We start from the raw sequence: 22067 nt of genomic DNA, 5'->3' as shown, positions 1-22067 counted from the left end.
ACAATTTCCTCCTCTAACTTTGGACTTTGATGAAATTCCTTGAGTTGATGTCCATTGACCTTGAAAATGCTACCGGTGACTTCATTCTTAATTTCAACTGCACCATGGGAAAACACATTAGTAACAACAAAAGGACCATCCCATCTAGATCTAAGTTTACCGGCTATAAGTTTTAGGTGGGAATTGAACAAAAGCACTTGTATATTTTTGAGTTCTCATAGGCTTCTAAACGAAGCTCCTCAAGCTGTTGTAATTGAAGCTTCCTTTCCATACCTGCTTGTTCAAACTCCAAGTTACAATGTCTTATCGCCCAATATGCTCTATGCTCAATCTCAATAGGCAGATGACATACTTTACCAAACACAATCTTGTAAGGAGACATCCCAATCAATGTCCGGTAAGCTGTCCTATGAGCCCAAAGAGCATCCTCCAAAAATTTGCTCCAATCTTTTCTATTGGGGTGTACTATCTTCTGCAAAATCTGCTTGATTTCCTTGTTAAAAACCTCGACCTGCCCATTAGTTTGGGGATGATAAGCTGTAGACACTCGATCCACAACCCCATACTTATGAAGCAAAGCCTGCATGCTTCTATTGCAGAAATGGCTTCCCCTATCACTGATAATGGCTTTAGGCACACCAAACCTGCAAAAAATGTTAGATCTAACAAAATCCACAACAACTTTAGAATCATTAGTTTCGGTGGCCTTAGCCTTCACCCATTTGGAAACATAATCTATAGCTAGTAAAATAAATGTGTAACCAAAAGATACAGGAAATGGACCCATAAAATCAATATCCCAAACATAAAAAATCTCACAGAAAATGATCGGCTGCTGAGGCATCTCATGTCTCTGTGTAATGGCCATCCCTGCTTTCTCACACTGCTCACAGGTGCTGGAGAATTGATGTGCATCTCTGAAAATGGTAGGCCAGTAAAACCCACTCTCCAACACCTTCCTAGCTGTCCTATATGATCCATAATGTCCTCCAACAGGTGAACCATAACAAAATTGAAGCACATAATGGATCTCCTGATATGGAATGCACCTTCGAATCACTTGGTCGCTGCAAAATCTCCAAAGATAAGGGTCATCCCAAACATAATATTTAGCCTCACTTTTTAGTTTGGCTATCTGTGCTTTAGATGCATCTGTAGGAAAGACACCTGCAACCAGGTAATTCACAATATCAGCAAACCAAGGAGTAATATCATGTAACTGCATCAACTGCTCCTCAGGAAAATCATCTTTAATCGGAAAGGAATCAACATTCCCCCCTTCAATCCTACTCAAGTGATTTGCTACCAAATTCTCTGCACCACTCCTATCTCTGATCTCAATATCAAACTCTTGAAGGAGAAGCATCCATCTGATCAATCTGGGTTTAGCATCAGGGCTCTTTAACAGGAATTTCAAAGCTACATGGTCAGAATATACAATAATCCTAGAGCCTAGCAAATATGAACAAAATTTATCTAAAGCAAATACAATAGCTATAAGCTCTTTTTCAGTAGTGGTGTAATTAACTTGAGCTGCATCCAATGTGCGAGAAGCATAAGCTATTACATGAGAAAGCCTCCCAACCCGCTGAGCTAGAACAGCTCCAAGTGCATAGTTAGATGCGTCGCACATGAGCTCGAAAGGAAGCTCCCAATCAGGTGGCTGAACAATAGGTGTGGTGGTAAACCGCCGCTTCAGCTCCTGAAAAGCTAGCTGACAAGGCTGATCAAAAACAAACTCTACCTCTTTCTGCAGAAGCTTGGACAATGGCAGTGCAATTTTGCTGAAGTCCTGTATAAATCTCCTGTAAAAACCTGCATGTCCAAGGAAGGAACGCACTTCTCGCACAGAAGTGGGGTAAGGTAGAGAAGCAATGATATCAATTTTAGCCTTATTAACCAGAATACCCTGACTGGAGACTAAGTGACCCAAGACTATACCTTTTGTGACCAAAAAATGACACTTCTCAAAATTTAACACAAGGTTAGTTTGGATGCACCTATGTAACACCTTAGATAAATTCTCTAAGCATGCATCAAATGAAGAACCATAGACAGTAAAATCATCCATAAACATCTCCATGCAACTCTCCAAAAGGTCAAAAAATATACTTACCATACACCTCTGAAAGGTGCCCGGAGCATTGCACAAACCAAATGGCATCCTGGTGTAAGCAAATGTGCCAAATGGACAGGTGAATGTGGTCTTGTGTTGGTCCTCTGGTGCAATATGAACCTGCATGTATCTAGAAAATTCATCTAAAAAGCAGTAATGGGATTTACCTGCCAACCTCTCCAAAACTTGATCGATAAATGGAAGAGGGAAATAATCCTTGCGAGTAGCCTGGTTAAGTCTTCTGTAATCTACACAAACTCGCCAACTGTTTTGAACTCTGGTTGGAACCAACTCATCATTCTGATTCTTCACCACAGTCATCCCAGTCTTCTTTGGGACCACCTGCACAAGACTAACCCACTTACTGTCAGAAATGGGATAAATAATACCTGCTGCCAGTAGCTTTGTGACCTCCTTCTTCACAACATCTAGAATAGTAGGATTGAGTCATCTCTGTGGCTGTCTCACAGGTCGAAACTCATCCTCCAATAAAATTCGGTGCATACAAATAGCAGTACTAATTCCAGGAAGGTCAGCAAGAGTCCAATCAATGGACTTCTTATGCTCTCTCAAAACCTGCAATAATCTCTCCTCTTGATCAGAGTTGAGATCACGAGCAATAATGACAGGAAGTCGCTGGTTGTCCTCTAAGTAAGCATACTTCAAATGTGCAAGCAAAGGCTTAAGCTCTACTGATGGAGGTGGAGATAAGTCAACTGCTAGTGTTGAAACATCTACTGGTGTAACTATATCTGCTGCACCTGTAACATCAACACTACAAACAGCACACATAGATGAATCATCACAAGTACAAGATGGGTTAGTGAAATCTGCAAAATCAGCAAATAAATCATCTAAATTTTTGCAATCATCAACAGTCAAATCAATAACATCTAAACTAAAAACAGAATGGTTTTCTGCTGGGTGTCTCATTGCTTCAAAAATGTTGAAATGCACCAAATTGTCACCAAACTCCATAGAAAGGGTCCCTGCATGCACGCCTATTTTGTTCGCGCGGTCCTCAAAAATGGTCTCCCAAGGATTAATGTGGCATTGCTGGGTAGGTCGTCCTCCATCTCTAGAATGTAAAAATTAGCAAGCAAAAGAAGATCCTCAACCTTGACAAGAACATCTTCCACGACACCAAGTACCTGCATAGTGCTTTTGTTGGCTAGCTGGACTACATTTCCTGTAGGAATCAAATCTCCAATCTGCAATGATCTAAAAACATATGCAGGCATAACATTAATTGAAGCGCCTAAATCCAACATAGCATTTGTAAAAACTTCCTCTCCAATAGTACAAGGAATGGTGAAAGTTCCTGGATCTTTGCACTTCTGTGGTAACTCAGGTAGAATGATCGCCGACACATTCTTATTCTAAAGAAGTGCAGAACCATTTCTCCCCATACTCACTCGCTCATTACCCTTCAGCTTCCTCTTATTAGTACACAATTCCTTTAGAAACTTTGCATATTTTGGAACTTATCGGATGGCATCAAGGAGAGGAATATTTACTTCTATTCTGCTGAACATGTCCAGCAACTCATTATCCGACTCTGGTTTTTTTCTTGATGCTACTGGTCTGTTCGGGAAAGGCAGTGGAACGTGTTTCTCAGTAGCTGCATCACTATTGTTTTTAGAATCTAATGCTACAGCTGCAACTGCTAGTAACTCTTTTCCACTTCGCAGTGTAATAGCACTCACATTTTCCTGTTTGAGAAGGAAGATTACTGGAACCTTGAGATTGAATCTGACTCAATTGAGTTGCTAGCTGTCCAACCTGAATCTTCAAATCTTGGACAATTACTTGCATGTTCTGTTGAAACTGCAGGTTATTTGTAGCCATCTGTTGCATCATCTCCTGAAATGACGGCTCACTTCTTTATGCAGGAGGGGGTGGTGGAGGTGGCTGTTGCCTGAATAGAGGCTGATATTTGCCTACAGTAGGTTGAAATGAAGGTTGTTGGCTTTGTTGTTGTTGTTGCTGCTGCTGCTATTGCCCCCCCATTTCAGGTTTGGATGATCTCTCCAACCTGGATTATATGTCTGGGAGTATGGGTTATAATTCTGATGCTGCTGATTTGGAGCTCTATATTGCTGCTGTTGGTTTGTGTAGATTGCATCTGTCTCTTGCAATCTAGGGCATGAATCCGTAGGGTGCTCAGTGGAAGTACATATGCCACAGACTCTTGCTAGTTGCTCACTTACTGCACTTACTTGTTGTTGACCAATTGCCAAATGCCTCACCATGGTGGTCAACTCGTTGATTTTGTTTTCCAGCCTCTGATTTTCCACACCATAAATAGCACTAGTACTAGGACCAAGTGCTATCTCATTCACTCCCTTAGCAGCTTCTCTGAATCCGAATTGTTGAGTGTTGGCTGCCATGTTTGTAATAAGTTGCCTTGCAGAGTGTGGTGTCTTATCTATCAATGCTCCTCCACTTGCCGCATCTATCATACTCCTGTCCATCAAAGTTAGTCCCTCATAAAAATATTGAATTAGTAATTGCTCACTTATTTGATGGTGGGGACAGGTAGCACACAGCTTGTTGAATCTCTCCCAGTAGTCATACAAAGTCTCCCCATTCAGCTGCCTTATACCACAAATCTTTTTCCTTATTGCTGCAGTTCTAGAGGCAGGGAAGAATTTTTCCAGAAATAACCTCTTCATTTGATTCCATATAGTGATTGTTGAAGGTAGAAAGTAAAGCCAGTTTTTTGCAACACCATCCAGAGAGAAAGGAAACGCCTTCATCTTGACATGGTCTTCAGAGACTCCCTGAGGTCTCATGGTGGAACACACCACATGAAACTCTTTTAAATGCTTATGAGGATCTTCACCTACAAGTCCATGAAACTTTGGCAACAAATAGATAAGTCCAGATTTAAGCTCACAGGAAATTGTTTCGTCTTCAGGATATTGGACACACCATGACTGATACACAACATTAGGTGTGGCCAATTCCTTCAAAGTTAGCTCAGGGTTATTAGTCATATCCTCAATTTCAATCTCAGATTCACTAACAATAGGATTAACAGTTTCAGAAACACTGAGTACACTACCACTGTTTTTGCTAGCTCTTATCCTACGAAGTGTTCTTTCTATCTCAGGATCAGGTTGATTCACTACACTAGGGTTGGCCCTGGTCATGTAAGGTTAGAACCAACAAGAACAACAAGCAATCAATGAATGCACAAAGTAGGTTTACAAAGCAAGTACCATCAAAATGCACGATATGAATGAAGTGGGACGATGATAAATCTCTTTTTGGTATAGAAAAACACCACAAAAAATTTCAGATTTTTTTGGAATTGATTTACCATGGAAACTAGAAGCCTAAAATCAAGAAAAATAGGTCAATAAATGCTGAAAAATAAAAAAAAATAGAAAACATGCAATTTTTGAAAATTGGGGCAGCCTTAACTAGCGGAGCGGGTTGCAGTAGATAGGAAATTTTTTTTCTACCCCAAAGTCATGTGTGGTGGGTTAATTTCTGACATTCCTAGCAAAAGTTATGGCACTTTTAAGTTTCACAAAAATTCTCTTGGCCACCACAATGTATCTCTTTTTCTATTAATGATTTTTGCAATCTACCAACTCTAAGCACTAATAGACACTAAAAGAAATGTGGACACAAAAATTTAGATCAATATTCAATCTCTAGGTATTTTTTTGGAATTTTTCAAAATCTGATGAATAGTGCATGAAAAGTAAAATATGATATCAAAATATGCAGCAACTATGTTTTTCACATGCAGCCACAACAATTGAACCAATCACAATCACACACTCAATTGCAATGAAATAATGGAATAGACAATCAAAGGATCATGAATAAACATTAAAACACGAATTGATCAACACACACATACGAATTGAAATGCAAAACTAAATCTGCAAACGAACACAAAAACATAGAATACTTAGTTTCAGAGTTTGCAAACGAACATAAACACAATATGCAGAACGGAATAGACGAACAAAATGCACTATGAAATAAAAACACAGATGAAATGTAGCACAAACACAGAAACACCGAATCAGTTAGTACACATGATGAAATAAAAACAAATTGACTTATGTCCCCGACAATGGCACCATTTTGATAACCACGTCGCAATGGTATCAAACAAACCATATTTTCTTAAATATTTTGCAATACAAGGAGTAAACCTAGGTCATCTCACAAGGACATAAGATACATTCTATTTCTGATTCCATCATGTGATTTTTGATTAGCTTAGAGAAGGATTATTTTGAATTAAATTGTAAACAATAGAAAAGAAAAGAACAAGGAATAATTATAGCGAAACAAAATATGAAATTCAACCAAATCAAGATCTCAATCACTACAACGCAATTCTCATTGTTACACCAATATAATTCCAACGAATTTCCAATCAACACTAATTCAATACGACATTAATAACCCAAAATCTAAATCTAGATTATGAATTTTATCAAAACAAGAACTGCAATCCCAAATCCAATGCTCTAACAAAATTCAGAACAATTGATTTATTGAATTAGGTGAATTCATTTATTTCAAATCTAAAATTCTCATTCTCTATTTAGAATGCAAACGAAAAATCAATATCATGAAAAACGTAATTATCCTAATCAGAAAAGAGGAGGAAAAGCGCGAATTCGATAGAACCTAACCCGAAACTCAAACGCAATGTTGTTCTTGAAACCTTTAACCGATTGATGGATTAGCCTTGCTTCATGATCATGTTTGCTTCAGCCAAAACTAGAAAATATGAAAAGATGGAAGGTAGAGAGACGAAAATAAAGGAAAGAATTTAAAATAAAGACTTGTAATTCTAAAAAAAACTGCGGGAAAAGAAAAACAAGGATTCGTACATAGAGTCATAACCTCTATTTAAAGATAAAATAATTGGGCTTAATTAAGGCCCAACTCCCTAATGAGTTTCCTAAACACCTAACTAAGTAAAAGACATAATAATTGGGCTTAATTAAGACCCAACTTCCTAACTAAGTAAAATTAATAATACAATCAAATTCTGAAAATTTTAGTGCAGGGCCGCAACATTGTGATGCAATTTTGGACTTGAAGATGCTTGAACTGGGCTTTTCTTCCAACAGAGAAGTTGTAGATCTCTGTCTTATCTTTCCAGGGACACCAATTTTGTCCAATTTTGAGAAGTGTAGCTCTAGATATGGTCTTTACAAGAAACTGTGTTAAAATAAGAAATTATGGCGGGAATTAAGAAAGATTTATATTTAAATCCTAAATTACTTACTAACACAAATCTAAACTAACACATCAAAATAATGCGCTAATGAAGCACAATTAAACCAAAAACATGGAGAGAAAGATGTACTAAAATATGACTATCAAGGACTCTGCACTGCCTGTCCCACATAAACAAGCAAACCTGTATTCCCTGAGAGATGTCATTGGTACTTATGTTGCTTGGCCATTGTCCCTAATCACTTTAAGACCCAAGGTATGTATATAAATATATATTTCAGGTTGCCCCTTCATCAGCTAAAGGGTTAGGAAAAGAGACAGGCTACTCAAAAGAGTCCATTACTGGTCCATCCAATAAAGGTAGCAATGCTTGTGTATCATCAAAGATTCTTAAGTTGGCAGAAGCCCAAGGTGCTACATGCTTGGATATGATGAAGCTGTTTGTGAGAAGTGATCAAGCCATTGATACAGCTACAATTCAACTGACATCTGAGAAAGAGTTTTGTGACATTGTGGGGAAGGAAAACATTATAAAGGTCATACATCGACATTGGTTGAGTGTCTCTAGCATTAACCTTTACATACGGTAAATTAATTTTCAAATTATATAATTCTTTAGCAATTTATAACTTTTTGAACCTTCATTGTATAATGTATTGTACTTTTGCAATACAAGATATTTGTGTGAAGGTTATTTGCATGGGACAACAATGGAAAATAGATTCTCATTTATATCTCCGTATGAAATGGACGAATCGCTCAATCTGAACCCACATCAACATATAGCTAAAATGTTGAAGCGTCATATAGGTGAAGATCACTTTATTTTTACACCTTATAATGTTGGGTAAGTCAATTTGATTGAGACTCTGCTTTATGTTTTATAATTTAGCATATAACTTTTAATTCTTGTAATCTTAAACATATATTTATACTTGTGGTAGGCAACATTAGGTCTTGGTTGTCATCAATACCGCTGACGAGACTATGTATTATATGAACCTTCTACGCAAGCAGCTGAAGATGAGAACACATATGCAAAACCTATTTAATAAGTAAGGATTCATTTATGTCAACCAATTATGATTAATGTTAAGTGGTTCAAATGTATCTAAGTTATTTGATGCACTATTGTTAGTGCTCTTCTCAAGTATCGAGCAGCGAGGGAATGCAGCTGTCTAGGATAAAATTGATTCAAACAAGATGGGTCACTGTACAGGTAACACTATATCATACAATATGTTTTTAATTTTCAAGTAAATATTAATTGCACTGTATATCTTTCTTAGTTAATGCTGATTTTTTTGTTTTTATCTTCCACATAGTGTACAAAGCAAACAAATAATGATGGTTGTGGATATTATGTGTGTCTATTCATTGAGGATGCTTTGCAGCATGGACAAACTGTAATCCCAGTTAATGTAAGAATGTTACTAAATGTTTCCAATATGCTTATTATTTGACTTAATTAATTAAGTTTTGTGTTTTTATTGTTTCGTATTCAGTACTTTCTAGAGGTGCAAATGCCAACTTTTCTTGACAACAGAATTCATCAAGTGCAAAAGGAGTGATGTGCATATCTGTACCATACATATTTAAAGGAGACATTAAGCACAATTGATTAATTATTAGTGTTTTTTTTTTACAATATTTAGACAACAAACTTATTCAAGGCATTAGGCAAAAAGTGTAAATATGAGATTATTTTCCTCCCTGTCAATGTAAACTCTTATTGTAATCTATACATGTGATAATTGAATAAGTTTAATGTGCAATTGCTTTCAAATTCTGGTATATCAGGCTCTGTTTGAAATTTATATTCCGATTAAACTAGTTCTGAATACTGTATGTTTTACCAGGTATGCTAAAAATAGAAATTATGACAGTTTTATTAAAATAATTAAAAAAAAATTCTAACTTTGGAGAGCAGTTCATGAACAACTGCTTTGCAAAGTACTTCTGAGAGCGGTTAAACGTGAACCGCTCTTATATGTTTGAGATTAGAGAGCAATTCACGTAATGTTTGATATTAAAGAGCGGTTCACGCTTAACCACTCTCTTAAGTGTACTTCTGAGAGCGGTTCATTTTTAACCGCTCTCTTAAGCGTAGAGATTATAGAGCAGTTAATTGTTAACCGCTCTCTTTGGCCCAGCTTCTGAGAGCAGTTCACTCATAACTGCTCTCTAAACTACTGAATCTCTAAAAATGGTTACGCGGTTAACAAGGATTGCATAGTGTGAGATTTTATAGCGCTTTTGACCGCTTTCTATGTTCAACCGAAACCGCTCTAACATTTCATTTCTGGCGTAGTGCATGTAACAGATCATCTTTGCCTAATGTAAATTTTCAAGATCTAATAGTGGTATGATTTTGGGATATTTGGGTTTGCATACTCACAAAAGATGTTCTTATTAACCTTGTTGGTATGTAGGCTCCATTTATGATGTATTGTTGTTGTGGAAAGATCATTGTATTTTAAACCCTCGACCACCACTACCAATGCCTAGGAAGCCTTAATAGAAAAACAAATTATAGTAAAAAATACAATATTTTAACTTGTATATACTTGAAAAAAAGGGATAATATTTGTAAAACCCAGAAGTTTATGGTTGTTTTATTGTAAGCAGTTAATCTGATTAACTTTTAGCTTTACAGTATTGCATGATGATATCTAATCTCTATTCTGAATCATTTTATTTGGTTATTTTTATTATTATTATTATTTTGTTTCTCCATGTATTAGTCGTATATTTTATCCTACTTTTTTGGTTTCATCAAAATTTAATTCATCTTTAATTCAAAAAGCCAAAATTTTAAAAATAAAAAATATATACAAAGTAAAAATCTGAAAAATTAATTTTTTTCTTTTACTAGATTTTTAATTAGCTACTTTGTCTTTATTTCTTTTAGTTTTTTCTAATTCAAAAAGTCATTTTTTTTAATCTAACTAGCTACTAGATTTTTGTGCCTCTTTTTTTATTTATTATTTGATTTGTAAATTTTACCTTTTTTCTTTAATACTTATTCTTATTTCATTACATTTGTATTATCATTTAATTCTTAAATTAGTCATGATAGACTTAATTATGAATGTTTTTGAATAGTAAAATTCTATTAAATTTTTTTTATTTCTTTTAACATTATAACTATTTTATTTTATCCATTTTTAAGTTTTATTTATTTTCCTCTAACTTTATTTTTATTTTAATTCTATCTTTTAACTAGAAATAATAATAACAATTAAATCTTATTTCACTAGGCGAAATTACATAACTCTATTAAATTTAATTAAAAATTTAATTCATATAGACAATTTAAAATAAGTAACTGCTATCTTTTTCATTTTACACACTGTGAGTTCTTTATAACTGTTTGTAGATCATCTGATTTTATGAATCATGTTATAGATGATAACTTATATCTAAAAGCTTTAACAAACTCTTATACAGTATAAATCCATCATAAAGTAATTTTCATTCATCAAAATTTATGAAGACCATCAATATTTAAGGAACTCATTTGCGGCAACAAAGATGATACCATTGCTTTGGATCCACTTATATAGACCATAAAACTGCATACCATATTGATAGAATTCCAAAGCATGTTTTGCTTTCATTTTGATTTCATTCGTGTATGTTGAAGAAAGTGTGATTTGCCTTCACTCGGTAGAATAACTGCATTCCCAGCCATTCATAACTCTTCCTCCATATGTCATACGAAACATTACATTGATATAAACAAGAGATTATCACCTTGTTTCATCATTGTTAAGCTTCTTTTCCTCTCTGAGCCAAATTAGCTTTAGTTGGCAACCTGTTTAATATTGCCCTCTAAGCACAAATAGCAACTTTCATAGGAAGTGATTTCTCCCATAATATCATGAAGAATACTTTTATCTGTTCAATGTATGAGATGTCATATAATCTAACTTTTCATCACTATCCTTTCATTTAATTTTCTAAATATATATTGAAGTGGCCAAACAAAATATGTAATAACTTTTACCTGTTTTCAGTTTCATCATGAAAAAATATTGTAGTGATAAAACACTTTGGACCTAAATTTACCTTAATTTATTACTTTCCTTTAACTTGATTTTAACTAATTTCTTTAAGTTAGTTTCATTCATTAAAGTATTCGTCCATTTCAATTTTTTTTTACCTAAATTTAATCTTTCTCGTTAAATCCTTAATTTATATTTTAATTTCTAACATAGATTATAGCGAAAGAAAGTAAATAAAGTAAATATTTTTATTTTTATAGCTTAAAAAATTGAAGAAACGTTAAACATTTATTCTGTTATTCAATTTTATAAAAATTTAAAAGTATTTAAAATTTTTAAAGGAAGCATTATGAAATTTAAATTTGTAAATAGTGTGAAAACTAAAATTTTTATTTTAAGAATTTATTTAATCTATGATACATACATATAAATTTGAAACACAAATAACATTATTTTCTAACAAAGTAAATTTCTATAAAAATAAATGTAATTTATAGTTAAAATAACTTACTATCAATATTACAAATACACTTCAAATCAATATTTACAATTAGACTTATTTAATTGTCATAAATTCAAAAATAAAAATTTAGATTGATTACATAATTTTGTCAATTTGAATATAAGTTAAATAAAATATTACAATTTTTCAAGATACTCTAAACACAAATAGAATAGTTCTTTCCTTACAATCTCATTGAGAATATGATTTCCTGTCCTACTATTTATAATCCTCTTTTACTACAAGTAAAGTATGGATTGATCAAAAGCGAGACTAAATAACCTATACAAGAAGAAAAACTAACAATAGTGACAATAAGCATGAGAAATGCATTCAGTGGAAATCTTCTCTAATGATCCTAGAAACAAATGAATCTCTTGCCAAACATGCATTTTCAACTTTGACATATATTTCTTCATCTTTGACATTGAGTAATAAGTTTATTAAAAAACTACTTAGTCCATTATTTTTTTTCTTTCTTTTAATAAATTTTTGGTTGTAAATATTATCACATTGCAAATAATTTTTTTTTTAGTATTATTAACTTTGAAAAATTAAAATCTAATAAATAAAAGCTAATGCCTAAACCTAACCATTGCTGAATTCTTTTTAAAATCTCAAAAATCACTTCTATTTAGTCATGATAAGAAGTTTTCATACTAACCAAAAATTTGAGGGCAAGTTTGGGCCCACATCACACCATTAGATTGAAGGTGCTGAATAGCATATGTAGATATGTGTGAAGTTATGAGATGATTATACTCAAGATTAGATTTAGGGTTTAGAGTTTAGATCCTTAATTTTGCTTTAATTTTAATACACTGTTAGTGTAAAATTTTTAATATTATTAATTCATTATAAATTATGAAGATAACTTTTAAAATAATTACTATAAAAAGATGATTTATAAATTATTATATGTTTACAAAATATTATTATAATCCAAATAAAAAATCAGAGCACAAAAAAATTATATCTTTATTTTTTTTGTCAAGAAAAAAGACAGTGGACTAACTATTATTTCTATCGGTTAATAAAAAAGCTCGATACTAGAAAAAAATACACGTTAAATTTTTAAAACAATTCAAATCATTTCGATAATAATCAGTTTAATCTGTTTTACTGAGAAGATCTATGGTTCGAGTCCGTATAGTCTTAATATTTCTACGGATACTAAAAATATTTAGTATCCAATATCTCTCATTACTAAAATTGTCTTAATATTCACCATGTTTTTAATTCGACTACTGCACAGAAAAGTCACAATAATTGATTAAATTATTATCATATCTAAACGCCCCCTAGTTGTTAAAGTAATTAATGGGTAACTCGTGTTAGAGGCTACCCGTTATTGTATATTTATAATATTAGATGGAAGATAAGAGCAAAGCATTGAACCAATAAGACTTAGAAAACGTGGTTTGAGTGACATGGCTAATTACAAAAGTGTCCCTGTGATGGGCAGATATAAGAGCAATAGTGTATGTGCTGCAGCCATTGCCAATCTCAAACTAAACACAGTGAGATCTATTCTCTTCTTCATCAGATCTAAGGAATATGGAAAACGTTCCATTTTCTGTTGCTTCTAATCTCATTCACAGGTTCGTTTTTCCACCCTTTCTTCAATTGAAACAATAACTATCCATTTTTCTTTATTCTTGCGTAATATGCTTAGCTTACAGTTTGCGTTTTTTCCCCCATTTTTTAGTTCATCTGATTGTTTTGGAAATTCACGTCATATAAGGAGAGCATTGCATTTTATTTATATTTTTAAAAAAATAATAATATAAATTTGTATTATATTATTTTTTTTAATTTTTATATTAAATAATACTTCTTTTACTGTTGTTCAATAATTTTTATCAAATATTTTTTTTCATTTTTTTAACATGAGTTTTTATTTTTTCTTTTCTTACATATAATAAAGTTTTTTTAATAGGATTATAAGGGTTTTAAAAGATAAATTTTATTAAAAAAATGATTCTTTTAATTTATTATTTCAAAATTTTTATTTAAATATCGAAACTATAATTTTTTTATTTAAACTTCATGTTGTATTTTTTTTTACTAAGATTCTTTTTTTTAATCAACGTATTTCTTTTTCTTAATAATTTTCTAAGGTGGAAATAAATTAACAAATGAATAATATTTTAGATGAAATCAAAATAAACTTATAATTACGTAAAAATTGATCATTCTTATTTAATTACAAAAATAAGGTTTAAATTTTTTATACCTTTTATTTTCTTTTCTAGAAGTCCACTTTTTTTTTAATAGTTTTCATTGGTTCTTAATATATATATATTTTAGTTTTAATCTCTTTCACCTTTTATTATTATTATTTTGTAAAAGTTATACCTTTTTTATTTTCTTTGAATATTTTTTTCCAATAATTAGTATTTAAAGTTTATTTACTAATATTATTTTTATAAATTTTACATTTCTTTTGTTACTAAATAATGCAAACAAAATCAAAGACGGGTTGAAGGAAAATTAGATTCCTAAACAATCTCACTTACCTGTACACATATATACTGTATTAAACAAATATTATTTATAACTAAATTTTTTCTTTACCTCATACACTAAAATGAAAATGGATAATTATAATGTTTCTTTCTCTGCAACATTCTCTTTTTTATCTCAAATTTTTTTTAAATATCAAAACCAAAAAAGTAAAAAAAAAATTATTTATATTTTATGTCATGATTTTTCTACCATATTTTTTTTTTGTTTAATTAAATTTATTTGTTTTTTTATAATTTTTATCTTTTAAAAAAGTTTAAATAAATTAAAAATGAATAATATTTTAGATTAAATCAAATAAAATTGTAATTATATAAATTCATATACAAAATACCAAATCGTATCATAAATTGTATTAAAAAAATAGAAAACTGAACACTTAAATATTTACAATAATAATTAATCACAAATATGTTATCAAAATTTTTAGAATCATTATTTTTGTCTCTAATAACATAAAAAATCTAATTAAATAATTGAATTAACAACTACTGTAATAATAATGTTATCTTTTATCTATTAACGTGTTACGTATAAAAAATTATTGATATGGATAACATTTATTTTTTATTTACTTTTCAGTAATCTTACAACTTTAATAAATTATTCAAAATAAAAATTGTGTTGAATCAAATTACAATATTTATTTTAAATAAATATTAATTATAAATTTTTATCGTCAAAATAGTTGATTGTGTTAAGTGTAACACTGTAAGTATGTTAGATATAACATCATGCTATTGAGTCAAATAAAGAATGAATATATACATTCTTTCAAGAATTTATATGTCAACGATCAATACATATCATCATTTACGGTTAGGTCTTAACAGATTATTAATTTTTTAAAGCAAGTTTAAATATTTATTAAAAATATTAATTTAAACTCTTAAAGTTCACGAAGATTTTTAAAAATAATAAATATTTTATAACAATATATTATATTTTTAAAAATAAAAATAATAAATGCTATCTTTGTTAAAAAAAATAATATTATTTTTAAGGTATAAACTTAATTTTAAAAATTAAAATCAAGAAAACTAATATTCATTTTATCACGTTATACTTTAGAAAGATATCATCATAGTACTTATTTTTGTCTAAAAATTCATTGTACATTGATATTTATATGCAAAAAGATATCATCATAGTACTTAGCTCAATAGATAAGCAGATGTTTTAGTTTTTTACATAATTCAAATAAAATTACTTTCAGTTGAGATACCGGTGATTTAGATTAAAAAATTATACAAAAAAATAAATGATAAATGTTGTCTAATAATATTGTGATTTTATATATTAAAAATCAAGACATTAATAAAAAGAAAAACAAAATATTTCATATTATGATAATTAAGCATAAATAAAATTAAGGTTATTAATAATCATGTCAATTTAAAAAATTTATATACTAACAATTTAGTAATTAAATATTATAATATAAAATAAGTAATTAGTCTCATATTAAGGGTTACTTCTTAATTTCTTTTTCCTTAAAAGTCAAATCACATTGTTTAAAATTTTATTGTAAATTAGTAAAGTAATTAAAATGTTGTAAATATTTTCATATAAGTGTTGTATGCATGCTATCCAATCTCGATATCACGCTAAAATCTCAAAAATTAATATATTAACATAATCAAGATATTTAAAATAAAAATTAATCACGGTACTCTAAGAATTAAAAAACTTGAGAAATATAGACTACATTATTTATACATTATATATATGTAAACCTTATAAAACATAAAATTAGTAATATATATATATATATATATATATATGGTAAAAAAAAGTCCCATAAAATGTGTCTTGTGCCACTTATTTCATTAATTTTTTTTCAAAAAAATCAAATTATGTTATATTTTTTAATTTTTAGTTTATATCTTTATACGATTAGTATTAATGGTGAAAAAGTATTTGTTCAAATTAAGTATAATAATATAATATGAAATAAATGTACAGAAGACGAAAATTAAAACTTTCAAAGAATCACACATAAAATTTTATTATATTTTCATTAACTTTAACTAAAAAAAAAAAAATCCGTTCTATTGAGACTATAAATTTGTTTGAATAACCTTTTTGCATTGTAAAATTTTAATAAAATATTCTTTTAAAAAGATTTTGATTATAAATTAAGATTTTGAAAACAATTAATTAAAATACATACTTAATAAATATAATTTAATTATATTAAATATTAAATCCAAATAATCCAGCACATATTATAGATAAATTAATAGAATATATAATTTTTATGTCTAACAATTTAATAGTGTATCATGATAAAAAAATTTAAAATTTACATTAAAAATAATTAAATTAAACTATAATATTTAAACTTAATGAATAGATAAATAGAACAAAATTAATATAAAAGAAGCTAAACAAGTAAATATAAAAAAAAATTCTAAAGTACTCTCCTATTCGAGAATGAACATAGATACTGCACACAAGAGAATTCATATGATACAGAGTTACAATAAATTACTTTCTATGGTAATTTTTATGAGATATAAATAATTTATCAACATTAATAAAAAATAATTATGTGTAATAAATTAATGTTATGTTGGAAAAATGTTCATAAAATTATATATTACGTCCTGTTCAATTAGTGGATTACATTAATAATAATATTTTAATAAAATATCTTAAACAAGAAAATTTTGGAGTGATAATTGTTATTTTTTTCTCTTGTACTAAAATTATAAAAAATAAATATCTATTTTTAGATGTGTTAATGAGGTTTGTACCGACAAAATACTATGTATAGTGCAATTGGAAATTACGATTAGCAAAGATTTGTAATTGAGCCAGCCATGAACAAATAATGATTCAATCAATTGAATTCGTAGATTGTTATTACACGTTTTCCCTTTTCCTCGATACTTATGCCAATTTTTTACACATTTCTCAACTTACTCTCGATAAAGCACCCTTGTATGTAATCTTTCTTAATCATTGGCTGAGTCAGTTTCATTTGTTGTTACATCAAATCTCAGGTTGGCTTCTGCAGATTTTCTTGAATTTGGAAAGCATTATGATGTGACGGAAGAGTTGGAAGAGCTTAAGAACACTGTTGAATGCATCAATGATAAGCTCCTTGATGCCGAAGACAAACAAGATCAAGACGGTGGTGTGCGAGTTTGGATCCGAAGATTCAAAAAAGTACTTCATCATGCAGATGACTTCTTAGATGACCTTGCTATCCAATTCAGGAGAGACAAATTGAGTGAAGCAGAAGGAAAAGAAGTAAACAAGGTACTTCTTTCCATTTCATCTTCAAATCAAATTCCTTTATGCAATGAGATGCCTGACAAAATTAAAGAGATACGAGAAAGTTTCAATGGTGTGGTAAAAGAAATGAAGGATTTGAATCTAAGACCAAGATCAGGGGTTGTTAAGCAAACTAACAGTGAATGGAGGGAAACATGTTCTTTGTTAGAATCAGATATCATTGGAAGAGATGATAGTAAAGAGGAGATTTTTAGTCTGTTGAGACAATCAAATGTAAAGCAAAAAGTTTCTGTGATTGCTATTGTTGGCATTGGTGGTTTAGGGAAGACAGCGCTTGCTCAGCTGGTGTACAATGACTTGGAAGTGCAGAATTCTTTTGAAAAGCGAATGTGGGTGTGTGTATCTGATAACTTTGACGTGAAAACTATTTTGAAGAAAATATTAGAATCAGTTACTCGTCGCCAAACAGCTGACGGGTCATCGTTAGACTACTTGCAAGAAGAGCTTCGTCAAAATCTAAGTGGTAAGAAATATTTGTTGGTCCTGGATGACATTTGGAATGAGAGTCATGACAAATGGGTTAAATTGAGTAAGCACCTGATGTGTGGCGCTCAAGACAGTAAGATCTTGGTGACAACTCGAAGTGAAAATGTAGCAAAGGCAATGACTGCTAGCACTCCCTATCCTTTGAAAGGTTTGACTAATGAAGCATCTTGGAGTTTGTTGAAGAGCATTGCATTTGAGGATGATTTCAACGGAGTGAATCAAAATCTAGAATCAATGGGGAAAGAAATAGCAAAAAAATGCAGAGGAGTTCCACTAGTAATTAAAACACTAGGAGGCCTGTTAAGAGGACAAAATGAAGAAAGTGAATGGGAAGATGTTTTACGCAGTGACTTTTGGAAAATATGTGAAGAGCAAGAAGATATCATGCCAATTCTAAGACTCAGTTACCTGAACTTGTCCCCAGAGATGAGACAATGTTTTGCTTACTGCTCTTTGTATCCCAAGGATTGGATAATTTCCAAGGATGAGTTGATTCAGTTATGGATGGCACAAGGTTACCTTCAATGTTCAACTGGAAAACAACATATGGAAGATATTGGTAACCTATTTGTAAGGATGTTTTTGATGAAGTCGTTTTTTCAAGAAGCGAGGAGTGAATATGGTGAGATCATTAGTTTCAAAATGCACGATTTAATGCATGATCTTGCAATGCTAGTAGCTGGCAATGATTGTTGTTACTTGGATTATGGGACAGAAAAAATTGAAGGTAAACCCATGCACGTATCAATGGCATTTGATAAGAGCCTTCATTTGTTGAAATCAATGGATACGAGCAGGGTGCGAACTTTGATTTTGTGGGATGACCTCGGAAAGGAGGAATATTTGTCCGTTATTGCAAAGTTCAAATACTTACTTACGTGTCTTGAAGATGCGTCGTCATCTCCCTGATCCCACTGAAAATTTGAAGCATTTAAGATACCTTGAATTTTCACATACAGCAGGTTTTCCCAAATCTACGAGCAATCTTGTTTTCCTACAAACATTAAAATTCGTGAACTGCAATGAAGAATTATTTTCATTAATCACAAAATTATTCAATTTGAAGTGCCTTGAGATTGCTGATTGTTGGTCCTGGAAGGGGACAATTGGGTTGGGAAACTTATCCTCGTTGCAATTCTTACCTCGCTTTATTGTGGGAGACAGCCGAGAAATAAAACATGGCACACTGAATGAACTGAAGGAGTTAAACGTCAGAGGCAAATTAAAAATTAAGCATCTGAATCGTGTGAGAGACGTGGGTCTGGAATCACAGGATGTAAATTTAAAAGAAAAAAAATTCCTTCAATCCTTGACTCTGGATTGGTCGAATGGAGACATCTATAACAGTGACAGCTTACAGTTAATACAAAACCTTGAGCCCCACCATAATCTTAAGCGATTGAAGGTGAAGGAATATCCAGGCGTGCTTTTCCCACATTGGCTTTCTCTCCTCACAAATGTTATTGACATCACTCTCTATCGGTGTGATAATTGTCGGTGTCTCCCTCCGTTGGAACGTCTGCCGTACCTGAAGTCACTTGAGCTGCTCTATCTTGATGAATTGGAATACATAGATCTCTACGAAGATGGTTTTGCAGTAACCTTCTTCCCCTCTTTGGAGAGCCTCGGATTAGTTCATTGTACCAAGCTCAGGGGATGGCGGAGGCAGGGAGATGATATCAATGATTCACAACATCTCTCCTTACCTCTTTCGTTTCCTCATCTTTCTCAACTACGTGTCGTTGGGTGTCCAAAGTTGACTTGCATGCCTACTTTTCCAAACGTTAAGGATTTAGGATGGAAACTTAGCAGTGCGGAGCCATTAACAGCAACATTAAACACAACAGCGTCAACATGTTCAGCTGACACGTCTTCCTCCGCTGCTCCTCTTTCCATGCTCAGAAAACTGAAGATTTCTGATCCTATGAATTTACCAAAGGGTTGGATGCAAAATCTGACTTCTCTCGAGTCTCTTCGAATTGAATGGTGTGAAAGTGAAACACTGGAGGAATTTGAAAAGGACGACACCAACTGCCTTCCTTCTCTGCGAAAAATCAGCATAAATTGGTGTGAAAGGCTAAAGGCTTTGCCAGATTGGATTTGCAACCTCTCATCGCTTCAGCACATCAAGATCTACGGTTGCCCAAAATTGGCATCGCTGCCCGAAGGACTGATGGGTCTTTCCAACTTAAAGATATTTGAGGTCAACAAATGTTCCCTTTTAGTTTCAGAATGCCGAACAGAGACAAGTCATGTTAGGAGCCAAATCGCGCGCATTCCAAAATTTATACATGATGGTACAGGTACTGATCTGATGCCCTTTTCTATAAAAACAGTTTGTTTTTGTTTTTGTCTAAACATCCCTTAGCAATTATTGCGCCCATTTGCTTTGCTCATAAAATACTGTTAACTAGTTCTTGAGTTAGTGTTCATTTGCTTTAAAGATAAATACAAATTATTCTAATAATATTAATTTTCAATTGTTAAACAGTATAAATCATATATTTAATGCTAGTACGTTTTTCTACTTTGCATTGACATTATTAAAAAATATATAATTTTTAAATTAAAATTAAAATATTATATAATTTACTAAATTATATAAATAAATTTTTAATTATTAATAAAAATATATTTTATTATATTAAAAGATTAAATTAAAGAGAATTTTTTACAAATTAAAAACTATTCATAAAATTTGTATTAGAAGTTTAATTATTTATGTCATAAGATAAAAAGTTTTGTTACTTTATCGATTGATATTTTATTTACATGCTCAAGTTTTGTTTATCATGCTTTTTATTGTATAATTTTAAATATATTTGCTAAAATAATGCACGATAATAATTTTTTTATTTCTTTATTGCTTTCGTTGAAGTTGTCAAAAATGGTCTTGGTTGGTGATTAAACGAGGGGAAATACAGTAGAAGAGAGATGCCTATGAGGTAACTTTGTTAAATTTTGATGTGTGAGTGCATTTATTGAGGTTTGTTATGACATTATTTTGGCATGTAATGGGGCCAACATCTTCCCAAAGGAAGCCATAAGAACTCAATTTCTTCCTTAAAATTGACTTAGTCCTTGCTAAATGCAAGTTGGATTGTATTTGCCTTGGACTCATTTTCAAAATATGATTTCGTAGTTTTCTTAGATAATAGATAGAAGAAATTTGTGTGAGGGTAGTATCTAATTTCTTTTGCATAGTAGTAATATATTTGTTTCATTTGTAATTATTTTAATCTACATATTTCATATATATGCACAATGATGTCTAAGCGCACCTAACGATTGAGGGAACATTGATTTTCTTAGTTTTACTTTTTATCATTGTGTATTTTACAATAATTTTGATCTATGATTGTAATTCTTCATCACAAGAAATTCATTGCTATTCTTTACAAGTTTTTAATGTTTGAGCTTGTAATTCCTTTTAGGATTTCTTTTTACTTTTTTGTAATTTTAAGTTAGTCTTCTATTCTTCTCCATATGAGAATAGATTTAGTACTTTCATTGGTTAACTTGCTTGCTATATAATACATTATTGATCCTTTAATGTGATTAAGTATCGTTTGAATAGGATAACGATTGGTATCTGTCACAGGACATTGTTCTCTAGCAACACTTATGTCAAAATTCAATTAAAATGCTTAATGTTTCAAGTCACCTATCCCTTATCTATATATATATATATATATATTATTCACAATAACTATTTTGAATTGAAAGCAATTAATTTTTACCTAATTCTCTTCTATTTTAATTTCTTATAAAACAATCAACTATCATATAATCTCTCTTGGTGATATTCAAAAAATACATGAACTCATTTAAAAATATAATATTTAGAGATGAATCAAGAAAAAAAAAAGTAAATTAATAATTATTTAAAATGATTTTATATTATTTT

At 31.0% G+C, this 22067-nt stretch overlaps 1 pseudogene; it reads left to right on the top strand.

Moving 5' to 3' along the window:
* The window catches only part of LOC113850663, a 94176-nt pseudogene that overhangs the window by 60749 nt on the left and 11360 nt on the right, over positions 1-22067 (top strand).

The sequence above is a fragment of the Abrus precatorius genome, unplaced genomic scaffold (assembly GCF_003935025.1).
Source record: "Abrus precatorius isolate BTA unplaced genomic scaffold, Abrus_2018 Scaffold9, whole genome shotgun sequence".
Classification (NCBI taxonomy): Eukaryota; Viridiplantae; Streptophyta; class Magnoliopsida; order Fabales; family Fabaceae; genus Abrus; species Abrus precatorius.
Note: the sequence above shows the minus strand (reverse complement) of the source record. Positions and strands in the feature narration are given on the sequence as shown.